General features: G+C 42.5%; 1 protein-coding gene across 3 annotated transcripts in view; it reads left to right on the top strand.

The window, feature by feature from the left end:
• The window catches only part of Tmem170a (transmembrane protein 170A), a 129,551-nt gene that overhangs the window by 91,808 nt on the left and 11,045 nt on the right, over nt 1–26,698 (top strand). The window lies entirely within an intron of this gene.

The following is a 26,698-nucleotide window of genomic DNA, read 5'->3' as shown; positions in this document are numbered from 1 at the left end:
TTAGTGTGAGGGAATCATAGCCTGGTTCTTCCCAGGCTTACCCTTTGAGGGCCTCTTGGAGTTAGAATCCTTGACAAAAGAACTGTGTTAGACAAGAGAATGTTTTGTGAAGGGGTTTTGCTGACTGATATTTTAAAATGCTTAGCATCATGTAATAGAGTCATTTTAGTCAAGGGATTTTTTTCATTTTTCTGATAGCCAAGTACATCTGTCCACTCCAAGAACATCCAGAAGTTGGTACTTAATGGGGTGTGTTCACTAGTGGCCCTCACCTTAAATCTGGTTGCTTTCTTCAGAGGAGCACACTAGCTTTGTCATGGAGACTGCTGTCCTCATTGCATTGGATATGCAGAGTTGCCCAGATTGGATGGAGCAAGTGCCGTTTTACATGAGGCATCTTAGCCTTGGCACCCCTGACATTTGGCTGGATAGTTAATTGTCTTGTACATTACAGATATTTAGCAGTGTTGCTAGCCTCTATCCACTAGATTTCCATAATGCCTCTCCAGAACCAATGCCTCCACGTCAGAACCAAAAAAATTTCCGGTCATTGCTAAACATATCCTGAAGGCACAGTTGCTCAATGTGGAGTATCACTGCCCTGCCATTTCTCCCAAAGGCAGGATGAAGGTTCCTAATCCTTGACCCAGCCACCCAACCCCAAAATATTTTTCTTTTCCCAAATAAAACCTAAAGAAAGGATGAGTGTTCTTTTCTGGTATACAGATTGACCCAGGTGTCTGGCATCCAGGAGCCAGGCAGAACTCTAACTCTGCTTTTGTCTTCGGTGACCCCGGATGATGGCCTCGGTGACTTCTTAACACCTATTCCCTTGTTCTAATTAAACAGACTTTTATAGTCTTACTGTTAATAAGTCAGCTGGTAAAGAAAACGTACTTCTTTTGTCAAAGCTATTATGAAGCTGAGACATAGAGTTCTGAACACATAAGTTTCTATTCTACTGACTTTTTTCCCTGGGAAAATAGGGAGTAATACCAGTGAAAATGGAAGTGCCATCAAGGACTTGTGACTATAGTGAGTGGCAATTTTTCAAAACCATAGATACCGCATTTTTCACAATAATTAGAAAGTACCACTGTTGCGGGGCATGGTGACACATGCCTGTAATCCCAGCAACTTGAGAGGCTGAGGCAAGTTTGAAGCCAGTCTCAACAACTTAGCATGACCCTGTCTCCTAATTGAAGAAATAAAAGGAGGTGTGGCTCAGTGGTAAAGCAACCCTGGATTCAATGCCCAGTATGCAAACACTTTTTTAAAAAGAAAGAAAGTACCATTGTTTTCTACATCCCTTTTTTTTTTTTTTTTTTTTTTTGGTTGTAGTTATTTATTTATTTTTATGTGGTGCTAAGGATCGAACCCAGCACCTTTCATGAGCTAGACAAGCGCTCTACCACTGAGCCACAGCGTCAGCTCCCTGTTTTCTACTTATATTAAAAAGTAAGAAGGCTAGGGTTGTGGCTCAGTGGTGGAGCACTCGCCTTGCACATGTGGGACCCTGGGTTCGATCCTCAGCACCACATAAAAAAATAAGTGAAATAAAGGTATTGTGCCCAACTACAACTAAAAAATGAATATTAAAGAAAAGGAGGGGGACTGAGGTTATGGCTCAGTAGTAGAGTGCTTGCCTAGCATGGGTGAGGCCCTGGGTTTGATCCTCAGCACCACATAAAAATTGAAAAAAGTACGCTTTGATGCTAAGAGCATTGTTCAGCCTCTAGCATAGCAGATGTCATGAATAGATTCTAGCAATGGATTTCTGGCATTGTGCTAGCAATTTTTGGTGTGACCTGTGATATTCAGTCCCATGAATTCCATCTTTGAAACTCTTAACATGGAATGTGTTTACAGTACAAATGGAATTAATAAAATGCCAGTAGAGTTTAAGAAGTGAAAGAGACCACAGGGACCCTCTATCACAAGGAAATGAAATTCAGAGCAGCTCAGGAGCGGAGCTTCTGAATTGTCCAGCCAGTTATTCTTCCATGGAACCTTGTTGCCTCCTTACCTGGCCACTTGAGAAGAGCAGTAAACTGAGTGTGAAACAGAAGGCTTAGAAACAGGGACAGTATTGCAAAAGCAAGAATGAAAAGGGAATTCAACAGCTTGGCCTCATTAGAAGTGCACAGCTGGAGCTACTGAAAGTGTGGGTATTGCTGGGTCAGGTCTTTTTTTCTTTTCCTTCCCCTGTACCCAGCTGAAACCTGCTATTTGCAGAAAAGCCAAAGAAACATTTCCAAGGTGTAATTACCACAGCAATGGCAAATACAACCACTGAGTAGTACCATCTACTCACTGAGAAATCTCCTCTGGACTTGTGCTTTAAGCTAATGCAGCCAATCTCTTACTTTGGAAACTACAGTCTTCTCTTGACAGTATGATAATTTCTCTGTCTTGCAGTTTTCTTCATGGAAGATGTCAGATGCAGTATTATAAAAGAAAGGCTTGCTGAACATGATAGCAAACGATTTGGGTTTCCAAGGGTTACTAATACCTTTGAATCCCACTTTGGAGTAGGTCCCCTTCAAGATCAACAGCCATGGAGAATTGAAGCTCATGGTATGTGGTACAGGTGTATGGGCAGGCAATTACTGCTGAAGCTTGTCTAATTTACAGCTATTAATATTTACATAAAAATCCATTTAAAAACTAAGGCCTTGTCAGTAAAGCCCAATGAGGTACACATAGCATCATTAAAATGCCATTAACTGGAGGACAGAAAAGCTTTAGAAAGTGCTTTGGGAGTAGAAGCCCCCGAGTTTACCCATTATGCCTTTGGCCAAATGTAGCCAGCCTAAGAAAAGAATAGTCATCCTGAAAATATTTTCTTTCCTTCTGAGTCAGGAAACAGACTCACAATGGAGTCTACTTCTCCACTCTGCATTCTGAGATGTGCAGGAAGCAACCAACCATTACCAGCTGAGGTTTTCCTGCTGATAAATGAACCCCGAGGCCACGTTGACCTGTTCTGTTAATGAGTTAATGAAGAATCTGGTCCTTGCATTGACCCTGTTCTTAAAAGCTTTCTGTGGAGCTGAAACAACATTTTTCTAATTTATGAGTTAACTCTTCATTAGTCAGCAAATGAGAAACAGGAGGCAAGAAAAGAACCTGTAGCAGAAAAGTGCAGAGCCTACCAAGGAGCCTCTATGTCTTAAATCTTTTTTTGAACTGTAATCTCATTTTTAAAAAGAAATTTCATTCACATTTTTTTGCTATTGCAGAACCTTCATAAAACTGTTTTTTGTTGTTCTTGTTTATGGTTTTTTTTGCAGTGCTGGGGATTGTGCATGAGCTATACTCCCATCCAAATTGGTTTTTTAATTATGTCCTTTTACCCTGAGGCAGTGACATTTTATTAGGATTTCCCCACCCTTTACTCTGTTAAGAAACTAGTTTAAATAGAACAATGTAAGTGGTTTGTGTTTTATGTAAACATTTCAATGTGAGGGAGAAAAAAGGAATCAAGTATCTTATTAAAGGAGGCAGATCTTGTCTTTAGCTTACTTAAGAAGACCCATCTCCTTTAAATCAGTTATATTTGAGTAACCAGAAATTATTTCTTTAGTGATTGTTGATAATGTTCTATAATTTGAAAGAGGATACAGGGTTGTTGACAGTCTCTCTGTCAACAACCCTGCAGTTTTAGAAATGTGATTTTATCAGTCTACTTGATTGATTGATTAATGACAGTCATAAGGCTTGTGTTAACATTTGTTTTAGAAAACCCGAAAGCTTGTTTGTTAACTTATAAATATATTTCAGTAACTAGAGGAGTTTGTCATATTGGGGCCTACCAAAACCAGTACCTAGAAAATCATAAAAAGTAGCAGGAAACTTTGATAACCAAGGCAAGGAGATTGATTGATCATCTTAAAACAGTTTCTAAACATACTGTTTGGAGATTTTTAAGGAATTTTTGTTTTCCACTATAAGATATGTACGTTTTGGCAGGTAGGAATTCTACCACTGAACCACCAATGCTTCTACTATGTGCATTTTGAATGCTTTGTGTGAGTGGTTTGTATCCAAGACAGTCTCTACCTGGTTAGTGCTAAATGGCCCATCCTAAGATGGCTCGTGATGACAAACTAAACACATACCACCACACATATGCCCCAAATCCCAAAATAATAGGTTTATAACAATGCTGGAAGTAAAAGTCTGGAATAGTCTAGAAACCTGAGGAATTTCTAAAAGGATGCGGCAGCTGGAATAAGATTAAAGGTGGAAATCATAGAGTCCAAAAGCCCTGAACATCCCACTCTTCCCTGCTGTAGTGAGCAGGCATAGCTAGCTGTTACACACAGAGGATCTGATACCTGCTGTGACAAGCGTGTAACTAAGAGTTGTCAAACACTGGAGAGAAGCACCAAGCTCAGGAAGAGCTAACATCAGAGGATCCAAGGAAATAGAACATAAAGGAGACTTAGGGAAATGTGTTTATATCCCGTAAGGATGAAGAGAGAGTACTGCACTCATATAAGAACAGGCTGTTAGGGGGAAAGCAAATTTTATTTCCTGGATCTTGGAAGTAAAACATGATTAAAGGGGCTGAATATGTGATATGGGAATTGGAGGATACAGGAAGAAAAGAAATAACAAGCCTCAAAAGAGAAGTACCCAGGAACCATTGCAGTACAAAACACCAACTAGCGAGCAGTAAGCCTGAGTCCTTGGCTCAAGTCTTTGCTTGCAAAGTAACCTAAAGGGGGCATTCTACTAGAGTATGAGAAGAGCTAGCATGAAGTTGTGCAACTCCCCTCTGGCTCCTCCTCTGCCCCTTAGCTCCTGTCCCTCTATAAATAACACCCCAGACTAAGGCCTTACTTTCACCCTCAAGAAAGCCTGCACTCTCCTTTCTAGTGCATAATCCTTACTTTCCTAAATAAACTTCAGTCTGGGTTTCTGGCTCCTTAAATTCATTTCTGCTAGGTGTTTCAAGAACCCCACTCATCCTGAATTGAGTTTCCCCTCTGAGAACTCCTCACACCTCCTCCAATGACAAGTCACAGCGGAAGGGAGTTAGTGAGCAGGAGGAGCAAGGCAAAGAATTTTCTTAGACTATAACATGATAAAAAGAGACAGAAAGGGTGACCCAAAAAAGAACACAATGAGGGACGTTTCAGAAGTTCCAGTGTCCATCCACCATGAGTTCTAAAAGAAGATGGGAAAAAATGGAGGAAGAGGGAGCAAGTACCCAACAAGACAATGGAAGGATGTTTCCTAGAACAGAAGGAAAACAAGAATTTCAAGAATGAAAGTGCCCACTGTGAATTTGTCAACTGGTAAGTTTAGGAAGACTTACATTTCACACAAATAATGGAAATTTCAGAATACTAAGGATGAGAAAATGTGTTAAGATCTTTCAGAGAGAGAAAACAGCCCAGCCTACCAATAGCAAGAATGAGGCCGGCCTCTCAATTTTATAGAATTACCACAGTGATATTGTCTAGAAACCAGACCAGGGAACAAAAGCATTGAAGAGCAAATAAAATAAACAATGCATGAAGTCAGTAACCATCCGGCACTTGAGAAGTTGCATGCTCCTGACTACAGCTCCTGTTGAGGTCTCATGGCCATCCGAAGTTCAGTCCTCCAGACTGTGTTCATCTTCCCAGTGCTCACATTCACGCTGCCCTGAATGTGTCCTGAATCCACCCTTTCCTGGTCTCAAATCTTAATGACAATTAAAACCCCACGTGAACCTGATTCTGATGGGGGTGGGAGAAAGAAGCAGGGGTAGCATCAACTTGCGGCAGGGGGTGCTTATGTTAATTTCACTTTGATGATCTTTTTTTTGTTTGTGTGTGTCTCCCAGTCATCTCCTATTTCTGTGATTATTTTGGAAGGAGTCATCTATTTTTTTGTGTTGGATTCAGCCCCTCTTATATCCTTCACATTTTTTAATCTTATTGAGCTTTATGTCCTGATTCAAATGAAAACTAAATAGGGCCGAGCATGGTGGCACACACCTGTAATTCCAGTGACTTGGGAGGCTGAGATAGGAGATTCACAAGTTCAAGGCCAGCCTTGGCAACTTAGTGATGCCCTGTCTCAAAACAAAAAGGGCTGGGAATATCGCTTAGGGGGAGAGGGCCCCTGGGTTCAATCCCTACTATCAAAAAAGGAAGAAAAGTAAGTATATGAAAATTTATCACAAATGCTTTTATATCAAGTTGGAAATCAACTACTGAAGAAGTTGCCAATGAACTGTCAGTGTTGTATATGCAGAGAATCTCTCTGGATGGATACTTGAAAACATAATATTGGTTGCCTGGGATCAAAAATGAGTGGCAAGGGAGTGAGAGGACAGGTAGGGGATTATTTTTCACTGGGTTTCTTTTTTGATCATTTCAAAGTTGGGTGGGGTTTTTTGTTTGTTTGTTATTTTGCCCCATAAGGGCAAAGAGGCATAGACAAGTTATCTGACAAATTTATACCTCATGTTTTGGGGGGGTGGGGATTGAACCAGGGGTGCTTTATCCTGGAACTACATCTCTAGTCCTTTTATTTTTTATTTTGAGAAAATGTCTTGCTGAGGGCTGGGGATGTGGCTCAAGCAGTAGCGCGCTCGCCTGGCATGCGTGTGGCCCGGGTTCGATCCTCAGCACTACATACAAAGATATTGTGTCCGCCAAAATCTAAAAAAAAATAAATATTAAAATTCTCTCTCTCTCTCTCTCTCTCTCTCTCTCTCTCTCTATCTCTATCTCTCTTAAAAAAGAAAAAGAAAATGTCTTGCTGAGTTGCTGAGGGTCTCCCTAAATTGCTGAGGTTGGCCTCCAACTTGTGATCCTCCTACCTCAGCCTCCCCAGTTGTTAGGATTACAGTGAATTGTCACATCCCATAGTGCAAACATTTAGTTGTAATTAAAGAGACAAGGGCATTTGAAACCCAATCCAGGGCAGGCTACATTTATGGCTGGCAAGACCAACCCAAAACTAAGGACCTGCTCAGAATAGTCATAGAATTAGGTGGGTCCATAACCCACTGGGAGACCAACTTTAGTAGTACCTGAGCTGTTCCCGGCCCTCACGTGTGATGCTCTATATCTGTCAGTTGACCTACTGAATGGGTGTTTTTCTGTTTCTAGAGTTTTCAATTTGGTAAGACTGAGATTGTGCCGTGCATGTTCTTTTTAAGATTGGTTTGACATTTTAACTCCAATAGTGTAAGGGGGCAAGTGGCCTTTCCCTGTCTGTCCTTCACTCTGAGGGCAGCCTCCCCCACCCTTTGCACCTCCTCTTGTGTTGGCTTCTGTTTGGCAGCATAGTGCACAGGAGCTGAGCCACCAGCAGCTTATTTGTGGAACTCTCATCCCAGGGAAGTACAAATGTTTTTAGATCATTGGGGTTGGCAAGATGATGTGGACAAGGTGGTATTACTGTAGCCATTTTATCCTTGTTCTCCTCCTCTTTCCTAGTCCTGTTCACCTTTTCTGTTTTTTTTAAAGGGTTTTCTTGGGATTAATTGCAGGAGACAAAAGAAAGCAAACCTTTCCCCAGCAGCAGGGGCTTAGGCACTACAAGGAAGCGGCCCATCCTAGATGCATGTGAGGGGACAGGGCCAGCGGTGCTGGGCTTTTCCAACGATCAAGAAGTAACTGAGAATCCAGCACCTCTGTTTCACAGAGGCTCTTACAGAGCATTGATGATTAATAAAACTCAGTTTCTCCCAGAGGTCAGTCGGATTCTGTGTCTTAAGTCACTGAAGGAGAACAAGTGAAGGAGTGATGGGGTGCTGGAGGGGCCAGCTCACATGCAGATGAATGAGGAGGGTGCCCGGAAGCCATGGCATCTCCACACCTTGCTCTAGCCACTGTAACTTCCTTCTTTTTAATCAGCCTGTGGAGAGCAAGAAGAGGAATAAGCACATTAATAAGAGGGTATGGTATGAAAGGCTTTAAGGACTTCCTTTTTTGTCTCTCTTACTTTTCTCCTTGTATTTAAAAACAAAACAAAAAGTCCCACAACTCTGACTTGACAATCTCAGCAGCAGGCCGATGGCCCCAAGTGTTACCAGCGGAGCAGCTACAACTCCAATACATTGCTGGTGGGAGCGTAAATTATGAGAGCTCACGACTTTGAAGAAGTCTTTGGCAGGTTCTGTTTTTGTTTTTGTAAATTTAAACATATACCTACCTACTAGATTTTCATCCAGAAGAAATGAAAACATGTCTACAAAAAGAACTCAATACAAGGACGTTTTATTCATGATAGTTTAGAACTGTGAACAGCCCAGGTGTCCAGGGATGCAGGAGAAGGAATAACAAAATGGCAGTAACAAGGAAAAGGCCCCTGGTATACACCACATGGAAGCATCTCAGAAACACTGTGTTGCCTGGAAGAAACCAGACACAGCGATACGGTGTTATTCCATCCATAAGAAAGTTCAAAACAGGGCAGAACTCTGATGATAGAAATCAGAATAGTCATGGCTGGGCACGTGAGAAGCTGACTGGGAGGGGAACTTTCCAGTATGGAAATGTTCTATATTTTGACTACAAGTGTGAGTTACGCAGAGTGTGTATTTGCTAAAATTGATGGAAGATAAACCATATCTTCAAATCTGTGCGCCTCACTATATATAAGTTTCAGGGCCAAAAAAAGCAGCACAGGGTAGGGAGCCTGGGAAAGACTGAAGTGATTGCTCACCCTTTTCTTTTGCCATCAGTGTGCAAATGCGGGAGGGGTAGGGGCTACATTGGGTCCCCACTGAAGCAGAACAGGTGCTTGCTAAGGCAGGCTTTGTCGTGCCTTTGATTTCTCCTTCTAAGCTCCTGACCATTAATGCTTGATGCCTGCACGCAGCAGGTGGAGCAGCAAGTGCCAGTGACAGAGGAGGCTGGTCCTAAATAGCTGGGGAATAAGTCCCATTGCCCATTGAAGTAGTCCTGCTGAATAAGGCCCGCTTTGTGGTTTTTTTTTTTTTTTTTTTTTTTTTTTAAATAACTGGAATTTGCTTTATTTTTTCATAAGGACTGGACTGTCTGCCTGAGAAGCAGCCTTCCAAATAATAGCAAAATTGTGCTTCTTGGACTCAGTGTACTTAGGGATGGACAGTGGAACTTGATGATTAGTAAACTGAGGGCCATTCTTATGAGAGATATACACTCTTCATATTATAGTGAACAGAGTACAGAATCTATTGAGAAATAAACAATAAAACCTTGTATATTAGGTGCTGGAAGAATGTTCTAGCTCTCATCCCTGACATCATTTCAGCTAGATTCATCAGTTTTGCCAATAGAGAAAGAGCAATAAGTTGAGTGATTTTTTTTTGCCCCCTAATGAGGAATTCAAAAACATTTATAGGGGGCTGGGATTGTGGCTTCATGGTAGAGTGCTTGCCAGCATAAGTGGGGCACAGGGTTTGATCCTCAGCACCACATATAAATAAATGAATAAAAGGAGGTATTGTGGGGCTGGGGTTGTGGCTCAGTGGTAGAGCACTTGCCTAGCACGTGTGAGGCACTGGGTTTGATCCTCAGCACCATAAAAATAAAAACAAATAAAATAAAGGTATTGTGTCCATCTAAAACTAAAATATATACACACAGAGAGATGTAGGGGCAGAGTAAGTAGCTCAGTGGTAGACAGCTTGCCTGTGAGAGGACAGGGCCAGCGGTGCTCACATATGGGTCCTGGCTTTAATCCCCAGTACCAAACAAATAAGCAGATGTAGAAGATAAATCACCCCATCTTGGCCTTACCTCTACCTAATTTTTTTGTTTGTTTTTTTGTTACTAGGGATTGAACCCAAGGGGTGCTTTATTTTGGAGTTGTATCTCCAGCCTCTTTTAATATTTTATTTTGAGATAGGGTCTCACTGAGTTGCTAAAGCTGGGACTCAAACTTGCAATCCTCCTGCCTTAGCCTCCCAAGTAGCTGGGATTACAGGTGTACACCACTGCACCTGGCTACCTCTATCCCATATCTATATGTGCATCGTTTTTAAAATCTCACCTCATGTTAAATCATTAAATCCCAGGCTTTCAGTTCTGTATTTCAACAAAATTGACAACAGGTACATTAAAATAGGCTCACTGGAATTGCAGATGTGTGCTCCCACACCTACCTAGACATTATTTTTTAACTTCCTTTTCACTCTAGTTTTTAAGAAGCACCAACTTGGTCAGGGGTGTAGCTTAGTAGAAGCGCACATTAGATGATAAGACCACAAATTCATGCTGGGTGCAGTGAATTCATGCTGTCTGCCTGAGAAGCAGCCTTCCAAATAATAGTAAAATTGTGCTTCTTGGACTCAGTGTATTTAGGGATGGACAGTGGAACTTGAAGATTAGTAAACTGAGGGTCATTCTGCTGTAATCCCAGCAGCTCTGGAGGCTGAAGCAGGAGAATCGTGAGTTCTGAGAGAGAAGCCACAGCAGCAGCACCGATTCCTATTTCACAAGAAGAGAGCCAAACATTCTCCTACCAACCCCTACCCCTTGGCATTCCAGTTCTCTTTCAGTTCCTCTAGTTTAATACTATTGTGATGATCGTTATGTTAATATTGTTCACTTTGGAGCCAGAGTCAGTGGACTCTCACTTTCATTCATACGAGTGTGCGTGCATATTTTCTCTTGCTTGCTTGCAGTGCTGGGGATTGGGCCCAGGGCCACCTCATGCGTACTAGGCAAACACTGTACCACTGAGTACACCCCCAGACCTACAAGACTGTTTTCTATGTATTCTATACTTTATATTGTACTCCATTCTGTATTTTATTACATTCTGAATTCTGTCAGCTCCCTCTTTCCCCCTACAAACCCCTCCCCCTACACATCCCCTCTAGAACCTTCCATTCTCCTGCTCCAATTTGGGTCTTTGTTCTTTTGGCCTTCTGTGTACCTATTGGGCTGAAGAACTGCTTTTTCTCCCCCTTTGTGGACCTCTCTTGTTTCTTGGAATCCTTAGCTTCCTTTTTCTAGATATCTTTCCCCATTTCAATAAAGCTCATCCTCCAGTAATTTCCTGAGGAAAATGTTTATAGGAGTTAAATTTTTGAAAGCTTGCATGTACGGAAATGTCTTTCTGCCTTCACATTTTATTAGTGCTTTTGCTGGGTGCAGCGCTGCAGTGGGAAAGGATTTTCCTTCAGAATGGTGAGGACATTGCTCTACTGTTGGCTTCCAGCTTCCAGCGTTGAAAAGGCTAAAGCCATTTGGAAGTCTTGAATCTGTGCATGACCTCATTTACCCCCATCTCTCTTTGAAAGTATGTGGATTTTTTTTTTTTTTTTAACTGAGGTTCTTAACGGACACCACACTCACCAGTAGTGAGAAAAACGGTTTCTTTTTGCTTCTCTCTTTCTAGCGGCTAGTAGCTGCCTTGCCAGTTCTACTGTGCCTACAGCTCAGATCCCCACAAAATGAAAGTGTTAAGTGTCTGTGTAATTCTCTTGCCTGGCCATAGCAGGCTATGACAGCTGGAGGAAGTGGCCATCTTTTTTCTGCAGCTCAGCTTGCTGCTGTAGCAAATCTGTACACCTGAATAATTCAGATTCTGACAAGAAATTGTTCAGTTAACTGAGTACTGAGTTAGCTAATGGCTCCAATTACATCCATCCCGTGTAGGTCAATTACATCCATCCCGTGTAGGTTTTTAGCTTCCAGGCTGTATCCAAGCAGTGCTCCTGGCTCATGGTGTAGCAGTGTGTAGGACTTTAAAAGCCAGGCCCCTGGGGCTGGGAGTGTAGCTCAGTGGCAGAGCACTTGCCTAACGTGTGGGGCCCTGAGTTTTATCCCTAGCACTCCAAAGGGGGGACTGCCCCCTCCCACCAACCAAAAGCATCCCAGGTGTGTTATAGCCAGTGGCAATGGAGAAAACTTTTGCCATATATAAGAAAGTCTTTTTGGCTGATTTTCTGGCCTATTTATTATAGAATACCATTTTCACATAAAATGAATCTTTCCTTTTCTCCCTCCCGCTATCTCCCCTCCCTCTCTCTTTCTTCCTTCTTCCTGTCTCCCTCTCCCCTTCCTGCATTTTATCATGAGAAGGGAGGGCAAAGATTTGTTCATCATTCCTCTTAATTCTGTCCTTTATTTGTATCTCAATTAAGATATCTTAACTCCTTCATCTCAGATTGCAGTTTCTGACAAAATTGTCAGGCATTCTACAGGCCCCTTCGGGGATGGTACCCAGGCCTGCCCCAGACAAATTCCAGAATACTAACAACTATTCAAGAATGTCTACCAACTGCTGTGATAAACACATGTTTTTCCTCTGTTTGCTTTAAAGGACTTAGCTCCCCTCTAGAAAGGGTGATTAACAGGTAGGTAAGGGTGATTAACATCTGAGACACTAGCCAATGCAGAGTTGCTACTTTACTAGGTGTCATATATGGGAATTTATTATGATAAACAAGGCTGACATCATTTTCTGAGATTCTAACATTCTGTAAACAAATATTTATTGAACCCCTACCAGATGCCAAGGCAATGTTCGAGGTTTGGGGACAACAAGAAGCACTGGTCATCTCCTGTGTACCCAACATTGTGCCAAATGCATTTGTGCACATCACAAATGCTATTTTCTCTTTCTGGATTTCTCTATCCTAGCTTGTCCTTTGGGCAAATTCCTTCTCATCCTTCCCATCTCAGATACTGCCCCTTACTTGGTTACTTGAGATTCAGAGAAATTAACTTGCCCAGGGTAAACATAAATAAATAGTGATTAAGTGACAGAGGCAAATTTTGCACTTACTGCAAAGCCACTGCATGTGAGTACTTTCAAAACAAAATAGTATTTGTGGTATCTGAGACTTCACTGTACAAACAATGCTCAGATAGCCCAGTATGCTTCACAAAACTGAGATAGATCTGTAGAGACAGAAGGTAGATGAATGGTTGCATAGAGCTGGGAGGAACAGGGAGTGACTGCCAATGGGCACAGGGGGTTTGGTGAAGTGACTATTTTAAAATCAGGTTGTGATGGTGGACACATTTAAAACCATTTGATTATACAATTTTAAATGGGTGAATTCTTTATGAATCATATCTCAAGAAAGCTGTTATTTTCACTGAAGGCTGAGAATATAGGTAAAATGCTTGCCTGGTATTCATGAGGCCCCAGATTTGATCTCCAATATTGCCAAAAAAACATATTAGCTAAAAGTAGGGATGGGTTGAGGATCAGCTTTTCCAGCATTCTTTCAGAGTACAAGTAAATTTAGTAACTGATATATTTGGGTTGTCTTCATTATCTTTATTCCTAGAGGAAAGTTTATCTTTTGTGAGACTGGGGTCTTGTTTTGAGTTTGATTCTGGTTTTCTTGTGAATGCTCCACCTTTTTGTTGTGTTGCTCAGTTGACACCGACAGTGTCCCCTAGCTCTGAGCCTCCTTCCTGCATCTGGGCCACATACTCATGCAGTCCTTGCAGAGTTTCTAGCCGAGCCTCGTGGTAAGGGGAAGGACAGCACAAAGCCAGCGGTCCCCCAGGAGAGGGTGTTAGTCACAGCTAGCCACAAGTCAGAGGCTTCATTTTCTCAGCAGGGAGGGTGATACCAAATTTCCCAGAGCATGAGGACAAATCTGAAAACTGAATAGCTTGCTCTTTTTTAGTTGATCACACTTGGATTTTTGTAGTAGTAGTAGTAGTAGTAATAGTAGTAGTAGTAGTAGTTGTTGTTTTCCTCAGGCTCTTCCTGGCATGGTCTGTTTCAGCAGACCTTCACCTGCCAGTCAGCAATGGCCAAACACCTGTGTTAGTCATCTTGGCTAGGACCCATAGTCATATGTTTTACACTGTGACCCATTATGGGCCATGGTCACAAAAGCACGTACTCTGACAGGTCCCAGAATGCAAAGAAGTTGGATTTTTCCAAGAGTTCATTCTTTACTCAGAAGTAGGAATGCATGACTGGAACCCTGGAGAACAATCTTTGTTTCTGTATGAAAAAGCTGCGTTAGCAACCCCTAGCTGGCAGACTAAGGAAAGAGACTCTACTTATCATTTTCTCTTGCTCTAAAGATGGGAATATTTTTTGGTGGTCAGTGATGCAATGAGTAAAAATCTTCCATTTATTAAAGAGAAATGATGTTGTGGTTTGCAGATGGCCCAGCTGTGGCTAGCATCTATGAAAACCATTTCCTGCATGCAGTAGTTTTCTGCTTTTAGTACCAAAGTACATGGGAACAAATATTGCTTTGTTGAAATCCATTGCATTCCCATAGCAGAGTGACATCTTAGACTCCTCTTAAATAGCCCCTTCCTGTGGTCACCCTTATGCAGGCCTTTGCTTTCCAAAGGCTCTTTAAACCCTGACTTATGACAAGGGGAAAGCTGCTGGTGCTACATCTCACTTTTTGAGGAGAGGCAGGAGCTGCCCCTAGGAGGAGAAGGGCAGGTTGGGATGAGCTTCGTTAAGTTGCCCTTTGAAGTTGGCAGATTGGGACCTCGAGGAGACCAGAGACACTACCCTGGCAACTGAGTAAGCAAGCAGTGTTGCTCTTGCTGCCAAGAAAGGGATTTGGGGGTAGGATCCCAGCAGGAGCACCAAGTGCTGAAAAATTACCTTCTTTACCACTTCATCCTCATCAAATGAAAGGACTGTAACGCACACTTCCCTCCAGACATAACTCTGAGGTGTCGGGAATCACAGCCAGGTCCAACATCCATATCTTTCTCATCTGAGACTTCATATGCTTATTTAGTAGCAGTGAGAAGTTTGGGAAGAAGGGGGAATAATTTTGCAAAATGTATGCTAGCCAGCTCATCTGAGTTTCATTTAAGGCCATGTGGTTAATATGTCTACCCATTTCTAAAAAGGGGCAGGCACGATCCAATTTAAATGAGGTCTCTGTGATATAAGCCTAAAGGAATCATTTCTGGTCTGACGGAGGACACCCCCATGCCTTGAAAACTTGAACGTGACCTCAATCTGGGTGGTACCCAGGAATTTAAAATTTATTTATGTTGACATCCTCAGATTTTTTTCCATGAGGAAGCAGAGGCTTGCCTAGGAGAAAAGAAGAAAGCTGAAAGTCAAAGAAAAAGCAGAACATTGAGGTTTGAGAAAGCATACCAAGTCCCCTGTCAGCATTTAGACAAACAACCCGTCTTTGATTCACATTGGTCTTCTGTGCCTGGTGCTTTGCTTCTCACATTGGCTAGTTAGAGAGAGGTGCCATTTGCCCAGCAGTGTTGTCCTGCTGAGAATGATGGTATGCATGTGGCTCCTGCCCTCAGCCCAGTGCAGACCTGCACAGGCATGGTACAGCCACAGCAGAAAGCCAGGCAGTGTTCTCCTATAGAGAGGTCATTGCCTTTTAAATGCCAGTTCCTGGTTCTGCTTTTGCTTCTCTGTGCTTGCGATTAGTTGGGAACCCACGTGGAACCAGTATCTGAAAAAACAGCCATATCTTCCTCACGTGAGCTCACAAGGTTTTGGTTTTTTGGAGGGACAGGGCAGGGGAGTACTGGGGATTGAACTCGGAGCACTCGACCACTGAGACACATCCCCAGTCCTTTTTTGTATTTTATTTAGAGGAAAGGGTCTCGCTGAGTGGCTTAGTACCTCACTTTTGCTGAGGCTGGATTTGAACTCCCTATCCTCCTGCCTCAGCCTCCTGAGCTGCTGGGTCACAAAGTTTTGTGTAAAGAAAAATAATAGTATGGTTTTTGTTAGAAACTGTATTTAATATTCCCTTTAAGATTTCTGCCTTAGAAATATAAATGGTCTGTTTGGTTTGGTCAATAAAATTATTCTCCCAGTCGTATCTGATTGTACAAATAAAGGCAGTAACAGTTTGCACTTCTGCAACAAACATTCCCACCCCAGGCACAATTCTAGTTACCAGCAAATTCAACATTTCCTCCTTAGTGAGCCCACCAGCCTCTTCTGCTCCCTTACTGTTGGGAAATGGTGGCACGTCCCTGCTTTGCCATGAATCCCCCACTTGGAAATGGCTCAAGGAAGGATATTGCCGGAGCACAGGCAGGAAGGGCTGTGGCATTATCTCTTTCCCGGGAATGAGCAAAGCTGTGTTGGAATGGGACAAAGGGGAAAGGGAAATCAGAAGTCTCACTTCCAAGAGACCAGGACCCAGCCAGGGGGTTTTTCTTGCCACTGATTGCATGTTATTTAACCCTGACATGTACCAGGCCTCTCGAGAAGATTACCCCCACTTCTAGGTGAGTGCTTTATTGTTGGCCCCAGAGATGCTATCCTCACCATTGTCCTGTCTAACCTAGCCTCTACTGATAGTCCCATAACCCTTTGCCTTTTCTGTAGTTACTGCTCTTTTACTTCTTCAATGCTTTCTCAAAGGTAGAGCTTTATTATCCTCTGAGTATTTTCTATATTTGTCCTTCAGGTCGGATCCTCTCTCATTCATTCACCCCTGTCTGTCCTTAGATATGGCCAGAGAATGACAGAGCAAAGCAACAGAAATAAGAAGTAGTCAAAAATTCCCTACTTCTGAGAATACTGCCCCATGGATTACTCATTAGTTACAAATTAATTACAAATGAGAATTCCCGCAGTCACTACCCTGGGGACCACACTTAGCATCCCTAGAGTGGGCTAACCTGATACCATGTTCCTCTTGGTGATGGTACAGTAACAAGTACCCACCCTCATCTACTCAACATACCCAGCAGAAATGTTTAACCTTCATCTGTTCACGGGAAACAGTGAATCCGCTGAGCAGCTTTCTATAAGACGACCAAAGTAGACTCTTCAACACTAACAGTGACACCAAAGGCCAAAAGGCAGTGGACTGTGCTTCATTAAAGAGGACTGGGGATATAGCTCAATGGTAGAACACTTGCCTACCATGTGCAAGGCCTTGGGTTCTGTCTCCAGTATTGGGAAAAAAGATTAAAGAAACTTCCAAATGTGGTGTGTGATGGGAAACAATAGTCAAGGCCATTTTGAGCTGGCATTAGGGACATTTGAATGTGAACTTGATATCAGATTGTATCATATCAATGTTAAGTTTTTTGGCTGTGATTGATATAAGATGTTGAGTTTATGTGGGAGAGCATTTTAGAAGATACATGCTAAAGTATTTAGAGGTAAAGTGACATGGTATATACAAATTCCTTAAAAATAACTCCACACTCTCCCTCCAGAAGTACATTTTTATATATAGAAATAAAAGGCATATGTGGCTAAATGTTAATAATTAATGGATCTAAGTGAAGAGTATTCAGATAGTGGTGTCTCTGTGCTGTCAACTTTTCTGTCAGTTTGATATTTCCCAAACTAGAAAGTTGAGGGAAATTTCTCACTAGATCATATTGCAGTTCTTTGGTTTGGTACTAGGGATTGAACCCAGAGTCCTTTACCACTGAGTATGTCCCAGCCCTACCTATCTATTTAATTTATACAGTACTGGGGATTGGACCTAGGGATACTTTACCACTGAGCAATACTCCCTCCCCAGCCCTTTCAAGATAGGGTATCATTGCCAAGGTTGGCCTCAAACTTGGAATCCTTCTGCCTCGGCTTCCTAAATTGCTGGAATTACAGGCATGCCCCACCATTCCAGGCCACATTAGAGTTCTTATACCAAGTGACTGATTTCTCATAGCCCTGCCAATTACCTCCTTAAGATTATAAAGCAAAGAAGACAAAAAACAAGAGACAGCTAAGAAGCTGATTAATACTGATGCCCATTTCTGTTGTTATTATAAATTGGTGTGCCAGGAAGCCTTTTTTTTTTTTTTTGGTACTAGGGATTGAACTCAGAAGCACTCAATCACTGAGCAACAACTCTCTAGCCCTATTTTTTTTTTTTTTTTTTTATTTAGAGCCAGGGTCTCACTGAGTTGCTTAGCACCTTGCTATTGCCGAGTTTGGTTTTGAACCTCCTCCTACCTTAACCTCCCAAGCTGCTGGGATTACAGGCACGCGCCACCATGCCCAGCAGGAAGCCTTCCTTTAGACCAGCTGCATGATAGGTCAACTCTAAAATGCTTGGTGGATCTGGGAAACATTTTTGTTTTTAAAATAGTTTCTTTTATTTTTCCTGAATGAGAAAAGATGAACTGGACATTTAAATTAAGTGCCTAGAGAAAAAGTAGTTATTTATATTTTTCAAATACCTTTATTGAAATATAATTCTCTATACCCATTTAAATTCTATAGTTTTATTGAAGGATTTCCCCACCTATTACTCTGTCAGGAAACTTTAGTGTATTCAGACTTGTGCATCCATTGCTGCAATTTTAGGACCAGTATCTGGAAAACAAGCTGTGGCTTCCCACACAGTCTTTCCAATGGAGAATTTCATTTCTCCAGAAAGAAGTCCTGTACCCTTAGCCACAAGTAACTGTCATCTCCCCAACTCCTCCTATTCCCTCTCTATCCTGGCAACATTTCGTCTACTTTTGTCTGTATAGATTTGCCTGTTCTGGACATTGCATATAGATGGAATCATACCATATATGGTCCTTTGTGACTGTCTTCTTTCCCTTAGCATGTTTTCACAGTTCATCCATGTTGTAGCATGTATTGGTTCATTTGTTTTTGTAGTCCATTAAGTAGTTTATCTTGTTGCCTTTGAAAGTAATTATTCCATTCCTTCTCTTTCTATCCACATAGACAAATGTAACAGTAAACATTCAGTCATTCAATTTAATAAATGCATCTCATTTGCTTTAGTTAGGGGCAAACTGAGCAACTTGAATTTTCAACTTAAGGTTGGAATTTCTTTTTTGTAATTCAAGGATATACATGCAAAGATAAAAGGCAGCTTGATGGGGCTGGGGTTGTGGCTCAGCGGTAGAGCACTCACCTAGCACGTGCAAGACCCTGGGTTCGATCCTCAGCACCACATAAAAATAAATAAATTAAATAAAGGTATTATGTCCAACTACAGCTAAAAAATAAATATATTTTTTTTTAAAAGACAGCTTGATAGTATTTTCCTCTCTGAAGAACTGAGGCAGGTTCCATCATCTGACATCCCTCAGAAGCAGGAATGGGATGAACACTTGAATACTGTACCCCACTGTTAGTGCACATCCTTGTGCATCCTTGAGTGGCATTTCTTTGTATCACACATGTGAATCAGGCATTGCAGACACCTTATGTGTACCAAGGAAGACGGGAGAGGGGCCCCACTTTTTCCTAACACTTACCAAACTTAGGCTCTTTCCAAAAGGTCTAAACTAGGCAGATTAATAAACAGACAAACATTACCCCTTGTGGCAGCGGACTAAAACCCACTGCGTTGACCATTTCAGTAGAGTAGTAGACCAGTAGAGGTCTCCTGTTTATAGAGAGGGACATGGCTGCCTCTTGGAGTATGATGCTAGGAATGAGCCTGCCCAACAAATCAGTTAACTTGTTCCAGAGAAAAAGTCCATTTCAGTGTCACTTGAGAATACCTAACCCCAATTAGCTATCCCAAAATGAAAGCCCTTGATCATAACAGAGACCAGGAGACTGTGCAGTTGGAGTATCTTGGTTGCTTTTGGTAAAAATCTTCATGTCTTATTGGCTATAATGGATGGTATTGTCTTATCTAGCAACAGCTCTTCACTTAAGCCAAACCAAAGACAGCCAGAATGACCTTCTCTTCCTCGACAGCGTCAGCTGAGAAGCCAGAACAGGGCAAAACAGACTTCTGCATTTACCACATGGAAGGAAGAGCTAGAAAGGGTTTTCTGTAATATATTGTTTCAGAAGAGGTAAGAGTCCAGGCCTTTTGCCACCAGGATAATCATATATGTTTCATTCACATGTTCCAAAGATACAGAACTATTGAAATTGACTTAGACAGACTTAAATGCCCTTCATTCCTGGATTGGCACAAGAGTGATAGAACTGAATAATAGCAGATTATTTTCTATTTGTATAAAAACTGACACTGCTGCTATTTGCCAGCTTTTATTTTCACCTTTTGGTGATAGATGTCACTTTTTTTTGCTGGTATTGTATCAGCTTCAGTGGTAGGTGAGAGTTTAGTCAGCTTTTTTGCTGCTTTGACCAAAAGACCCGACCAGAACAATTGTAGAGAAGGAAAGGTTTATTTGAGGGCTCACGATTTCAGAGGTCTCAGTCCATTGACAGTGGCTCCATTCCTCCAGGCTCAAGGCGAGGCTGAATATAATGGCGGAAGGATATGGTGGAGGGAAGCAGCTCACATGATGATCAGAAAGCAGAAAGAGAGACTCCACTTGTCAGATACAAAATATATACCCCAAATCCATGCCCCCAATGCCCACCTCCTCTAGCCACACTCTACCTGCCTTCAGTTTCCACCCAATTAATCCCAATCAACGGATTACTTCGCTGATTGGGTTAAGACTCTCCTCAAAACCTTGCATTGTCTCACACAAGAGCTTTTGGGAATTATTTCACATCCAAATCATACCAAGAGTCCTGACAGTTCTCAAGCCACAGGATGTTTAGGAGCATTCTGGCATTTTGCTTTCCTATCCCAAAGTCCCTAGAGTTCTGTCAATACAGTGTTGGGAAATGAACAGAAGCTGAATAGTCTCCCTAATGTATCACTGACTTCCAGTCCCTTTCCTTGAGTGATCTGATCTTGGGCTTTGGGAAGATGACGTAGAGACTTACACAGGTAGTTAGTGAAATTGGCCCAGAGATTTGGGTTTTATTTCTCACTCTTGTGGATTTCAGCTAAATCCAGAAAGATAGCAGTAGCTCCAAGCAGAAGCACTCAGTGAGGAATTCTCATCTTGAACTTTCTTCCTATCTGTCCAAGAGTGTCACCATTTCCAGACCCTCTGGAAAATAGTTCATGTGTAAACTACAAAAAGGTCCACTCTTGCTGGGTATAGTGGCACACGCCTGTAATCCCAGCAGTTTAGAAGGCTGAGGCCGGAGAATCGGGAATTCAGAATCAGCCTCAGCAACTTAGTGAGACACTGAGTAACTCAGCAAGACCCTGTCTCTAAATAAAATATAAAAAGGGATAGGGATGTGGCTCAGTGATTAAGCACCCTTGGGTTCAAACCCCAGGAACCCCTCCCCCCCACCCCCCGCCGCCAAAAAAAAAGGTTCACTCCTGCGTGGTGAACAGATACTAAGGAAACTGCATGCCTCTGCCAAAGAATTACTGTTTCAGATCATTTGCATCTTGGTGGTTATGCCAGTTCTGAGATGGGAGGCAGAGACCTGAATCTAGCTCCCTATGTCAAAGTCTGAGTAAAGGTCCAGAGTGCATCAGTACACACATGCTAACCCTGTTCTTACTGATCCACTATTGGAACTAGTTTTTCTGGCCTGTCAGTTGAGTACAGTGTCAAATCTCTTTGTTATGAGGGGGGAAATCATTTGGGTAAGTCCACTGTCAAATTCCAGGGACTTAGGTCATTTAAAATATAAGGGTCATGTAAAATATAAGGGTCATGTACCATGAGCAAGAAAAGAATAAGAAAGACATGGACTCTGTACAGGGAGCTTCAGGACAACCGGCAAAATAAGAATAGACCCCCTCCCTCGCCACCTCCAGTAACAGAAACTGGGGTGTGGTAGGATCTCCAGAGTATTTTTTCCCCCAGCTGCATCAAGCACAGGGGAGAATATAGTAGGCTAAGTGTCAGAAGCACTGAGTGCTACTTCAGAGTCTCCCACCATGAACTTGCAGGTTCATTTCCTTTTTGGAGTACAACTTATCTATATAAGAAAAAAATTTGGATTAAAAAGCCCCTCTTTTTTGTTGTTTGTTTGTTCAATGGTTTGTTGAGACAGCTAAATTCCCCAGACTGGCCCCATCCTGGGATCTTGCCCCAGCTTGCCAAATAGCTGGGATTACAGGTATACATGCCTGGCTGCTCATCCTGTAGTCCCCAAAAGTCTGTGGGTACAGTATGCTTATATGTTGCTCTCTTTTCCATTAGATTTTCACTTTGAAGCCAAAGATTGATGCCTTATATTTTTTACGTCCAGTTCCAACCACAGTGTCTGATAGACATAAGAGCTCAGTTATCTCTATTGGTTGAATACAATGAGTGAATGAATGACTCTTAAATTCTTCCCCAAACCAAAAATTCTTTGCAGTGGGATGGTTGGGTGCCTGGGGTTAATTTTAAGAACTATGGGGAAAGATCATCCCACCCGCCCTCATTGGCAGTTGGTAAACCCTGCCAGCCTCTCCTTGTGGGAGTGCACTTTCCCAGCTTCCTTCCAGATCCGCTTGTAAACACAAAGCAGCAGCCCAGGGCGAGCAGATAGAGCAGTGTTCTCAGTGTTCTAGCTACAGTGTGAATCCTGGGATGCAGGGCCTGTGCTGAGGGGCCTGGAACAAAGCAAACAAGTTACTATAGTATCTTCATGACAGACTGCACAGGATGGAGTTTGTCATTTAGTTACAATGAAGTTTGTTAAAATTATATTTTGGGGGCTAAAAGAGAAGCAGAGTGTATTCTAGCAAATTATGATTGTAAACTTTGAACTCAGAAATGGAAAAGATGACCTGTCATTTTGCCTTCTCTGTTGCTTCTGCTTTTCTGAATTAATGAGTCTTTTTTGTACAAGGTCTTCATTGGGGTCTACTATTAGGACAGGTCATTGGGCTAGGTGTGGTGAGAAGGAATTGCTGAATATAATCATGCTAACTGATTTGATGGACAGCTGAACCAAATACACAAGGAAAGAAAGCTTGGTCATAGTCTCCGTCCACCAGTGTGAACTACACTCAGCTCTGCTCTCTTGTGGCACAGAATCTGGCTGGTTAGAGTGAAGCCCACACTCCGTGTCTTTGCATAGAATCTATGGCAGCAAAGTCATTAGCAGTGTGATATTCAGGAGAAGGTGGTTAGGTGGTAGAAATGTCATTGAGACATTAGACATATCTTGGAAATATCTGCACAGGTCTCTGTGATGTTCTGGGTGTAATTTGTGAGTGAGCAAATGCATGGTGTGTTTCCTTGAACTTTGACTTGTAGGGAAGGTGAGCATTCTCTTGAATGAAGTAGCGTTGTTTTGGGGGTGGTCTGTCAAAGCTGACTTTCTGTCAATACCTTGCCCTATGGCTCCAGATCTATAACAAAGAGAAATCAGTGGTTCTGATGATCTGGAACTGCACTGGTCCTAGTAACAACAGAGAGATCCATATCCCCAGGGAATCCTGACTACCTCCCTCCCAGCTGCCAAATGCCCAAAGGAAATCAGTGCTGATTTACTCTTTTCTAGGTAGCTGCATCCTCAGAGAGAGAGGCCCACTACAGGGCTTCTGTCCAAAGCCAACTCACCGCCCTGGGTCCAGAAGGCCTGATGGATGTACCCTAGTGAGAGAGGGGGCAGAGTTGTGGCAGATCTGCCCTCCTAAAACGTGGATTAATGCCAGGATTATGCCTCTAAACCCTACATCAAGGTGGGAGATTGATTAGGAGCACCCAGACACATTCAGGGACCCCACATACCAGATTCTAGGAAGAAGCTGCTTATCTCTTGGTTGGGATGAGACCCAAAGAAGAAGAAGAAGAAGGAGAAGAAGAAATAAAGATATAAAATAAAATTTTAAAAAATGAGGATCCCTGGGATGTTGAGAGTGGGTAGGAGAATAAGCGTGGACATTATTCCTCTTAAAACTCCCAGTTTAGAAATGCTCTTGAACACCTGTTATTCTACAGATACCTGGTTCTTTCCCAACAATTGGTTCTGTGATCCAGGGGACATCATTAATTGTGTTAAGTGCCCATTATCTGCAGAACAACAGCCACATAGCATAGGGAGGTTTAGAGACACAGGAACTTAAATATCCACAAAGAAAGAGATTAAATGAGGAAAATCATAAAGCAAAATGTGACCAGGATTTCAAGCACAGGGAGTTTATTTGGGAAGTGATGGTAGAAAGCAAAAGTGAGGGGCAGGAAGAACAAGACAAAGAAGCAAGAAAAACCAGTACATGCCTGTGTTTTCAAGGCCATGGGGCCACCACCAAAAATTCTGAGAAGTATTTAATCTCCCAGAATTGTCTGGGAGAAGATAGGAGGCTGGGCCATTTAACCACATGTCCAGGCCGAGCTTGTAACATGCAGGCAGAGGGTAGCACCCACCTATAATCCCAGTGACCCAGAAAGCTGAGGCAGGAAGAGCACAAGTTCCAGTCCAGCCTGGGCAACTTAGCAAGACCCTTCCTCAAAAAAAAAAAAATATATATATATATATATATAAAGAGTCTGGGGACGTGGCTTAGTAGTTAAGCACCCCTGGGTTCAATCCCCAGTACCCAAAACAAAGAAACATGGCAGGCAGAATCAGAGGAGGCTCTGTGGCCAGCTCAGTAAAGCTTCTAGGTGTGTGCATTTGATGGAATGTTGTTGACAGTTTGGCTTTCCCAGAACTGTGCAATCAGCTGCAGCTGAAGTGAGAGCCCCAATTGTCTGCTACAGAAGGATCAGTCCTACCAGATGAAGAGAACCAGGGAGTGAGGGAAACACCACTGGCATCTGACCCAGAGATCAGAGAAGACTCTGGGAAGGCTTCCAGGAAGAATTGGCTTCTAAGAGGAGGTAGAACTAGGTGGATGAAAGAAAGCAGGTCGAGATGAACTGCAAGTTTTGCAGTTCAGGACTGTAAAGCATAAGTAACAAGGGCAGATATGACCAGAGAAGGTCGAGATGGACTTCACAAGTTTAGACTTTATTGTAAGAGCAGTAACGGGGTCAGGGAAGAGATATAAGCAGAAAGACAGGATAAGTTTGGGGTTTTAGAAAGTTTGTCCTAAAAACAGCATATCAGTAGATGCCAGGTTAGGGCCATTGAATAAGGGGTGGGACAAAACAAAACCAGGAAGACTAGTGAAGAGTCCAAATTATCCAGGTGAAAGAGAGTCAGAACAGTAGCAGGGGAAAGATTTGAAACATTAAATTTCCATATCCCAGGGATGTTGCTCGGTGGTAGAACACTCACCTAGCATGGGTGAGGCCCCAGGTTTAATCCTAGCACCGGAAAGAAGGGAGGGAAGGAGGGAGGATTTCTATATCCCCACTCTGCTGTGCTTGTGATAAAATTGTGTGTATGTGTAGGTTGTCATAAGGAATAAGTTATCTGGGAAATAAAAGTTTTAGAAATGCATTGAAAGCTCATAAAGAGCAATTTGGAGTTATCTTAAGCAAAGTAAAATGACTGTCAAAAATCTCTCCGGCAACTTTTTATCTTAGAGGCAAGACAGGGCAGTAAACTACACTGAGTCCAGGAAACCTCACTTCTCCTGGGTCCACATTTTCTATTGATTTGACCTTCATTGTATCATTTAACCCCTCTGAACTTTGTTTATTTGTCCAGGTTCGTTAACCCAAGGGTGATGGTGCGGGCCTGTTCTGAGTTGAGCTTAAGCTCAGCGTTAGTGGGGCATGACCACGAGGGAAGCTGACATCCTCTGGACCAAGGTTAATAGAATGAGAACGTTTAGGGCAGTTGTTTGGCCTCAGAAGTCTTGTGTTTAGTCTGTAACTGTCCTGTTGGCTCTCGCCAGGGTACACGTGGGGTTTCATAATGGGTTGGAGGGGATACTAGGTCATACTAGGTCTAACTCAGATGCACTGTCCCAGGCTGTAATGAGGGTCAGATGAGACAATGGCTATGAAAGCACTGAGAGATGGAGCACTGTGATATTACTCATAGGTTTTTTGAATATATATTTAATTCACTTTATTTTATTTATTTATTTATTTATTTATTTTTGTGGTGTGGGGGATTGAACCCAGGTCCTTATGCATGCAAGGCAAGCACTCTACCAACTGAGCCATATCCCCAGCCCAGCTCATAGTTTTTAAATGTTTTAACTCTTGCATATCTCCATGAGGCAGAAAATAATTTCCAGTTTTCTACCTGCTGGTAGATAACTTGTTTTAGTTTCATAAAAAGACCAAAAGCTATGTTTCTTCCATAGTTCCTTCCCCACCCCACCCCGGAACCATCTTCTTACAAAGTAGCTGCCCCTCTGTTTTTCTTATTTTATCTAATACATGTAACATTGACTAGAAACATTTGACCTGCCAAGGCTTGAATTGGGCACGTGGGGTTTCTCCCTCAGCCCTTGATAGCATCACCAGCAACCAGAGCACGGGATGTACGTTCCCTGCTTTCAGGGTGAGATGTTCTCCACACTCCTGGGAAAAACCAGGCCCAACTCATAGGGTTGAAAGGCAACTGACTTTAGATCCCTTTTATGGTACTGTGACTTCTTGCTCATCAGTGCTGGGAACTGGTTCTTACTCTTGAAAGAGCCCCCTGGGGCTTTAGAGCACAATAATGACAGTGACTCAGTAGCCAACATTCGTGGTACCTTGACCCTGTGCTGGGTGCTATTTTAGCCCTTTGCTTAGAAGATGCCACAGCCCATGAGTAAGCATTCACTTTGTCCCTTAGGAAACCAAGGTACATACACTTAATAACCAGCCTCTAGTCATTCAAGCAGAGCTGGAATTTGGACCTGAGCATGTGACTCCAAGGCCTTGCCTGAGTCCCACCACTCTCCTCCCTCTTTGCAAGCAGAGACCTGCCACACCAAGTACACAGAGGTCTGAAGAGGTTAGGGTTTCCTGTCTGCAGTGCCTCAGAGCAGTCAGAGATGTTAGGCAGGAAAAGCACATTAGAATTCTGCTCCACTTACACTGTTCTTCACACCAGGAAGGAAATACCCTAGTGTGAACATGGATTCCAGTAAGATAAATGCCTCCAATCCAGGGAGCCTTGTGCCCAACAGACAATCTTAATCAAATGAACAGAGTTTTTAGCTAGG

The sequence above is a fragment of the Marmota flaviventris genome, chromosome 18 (assembly GCF_047511675.1).
Source record: "Marmota flaviventris isolate mMarFla1 chromosome 18, mMarFla1.hap1, whole genome shotgun sequence".
Classification (NCBI taxonomy): domain Eukaryota; kingdom Metazoa; phylum Chordata; class Mammalia; order Rodentia; family Sciuridae; genus Marmota; species Marmota flaviventris.
Note: the sequence above shows the minus strand (reverse complement) of the source record. Positions and strands in the feature narration are given on the sequence as shown.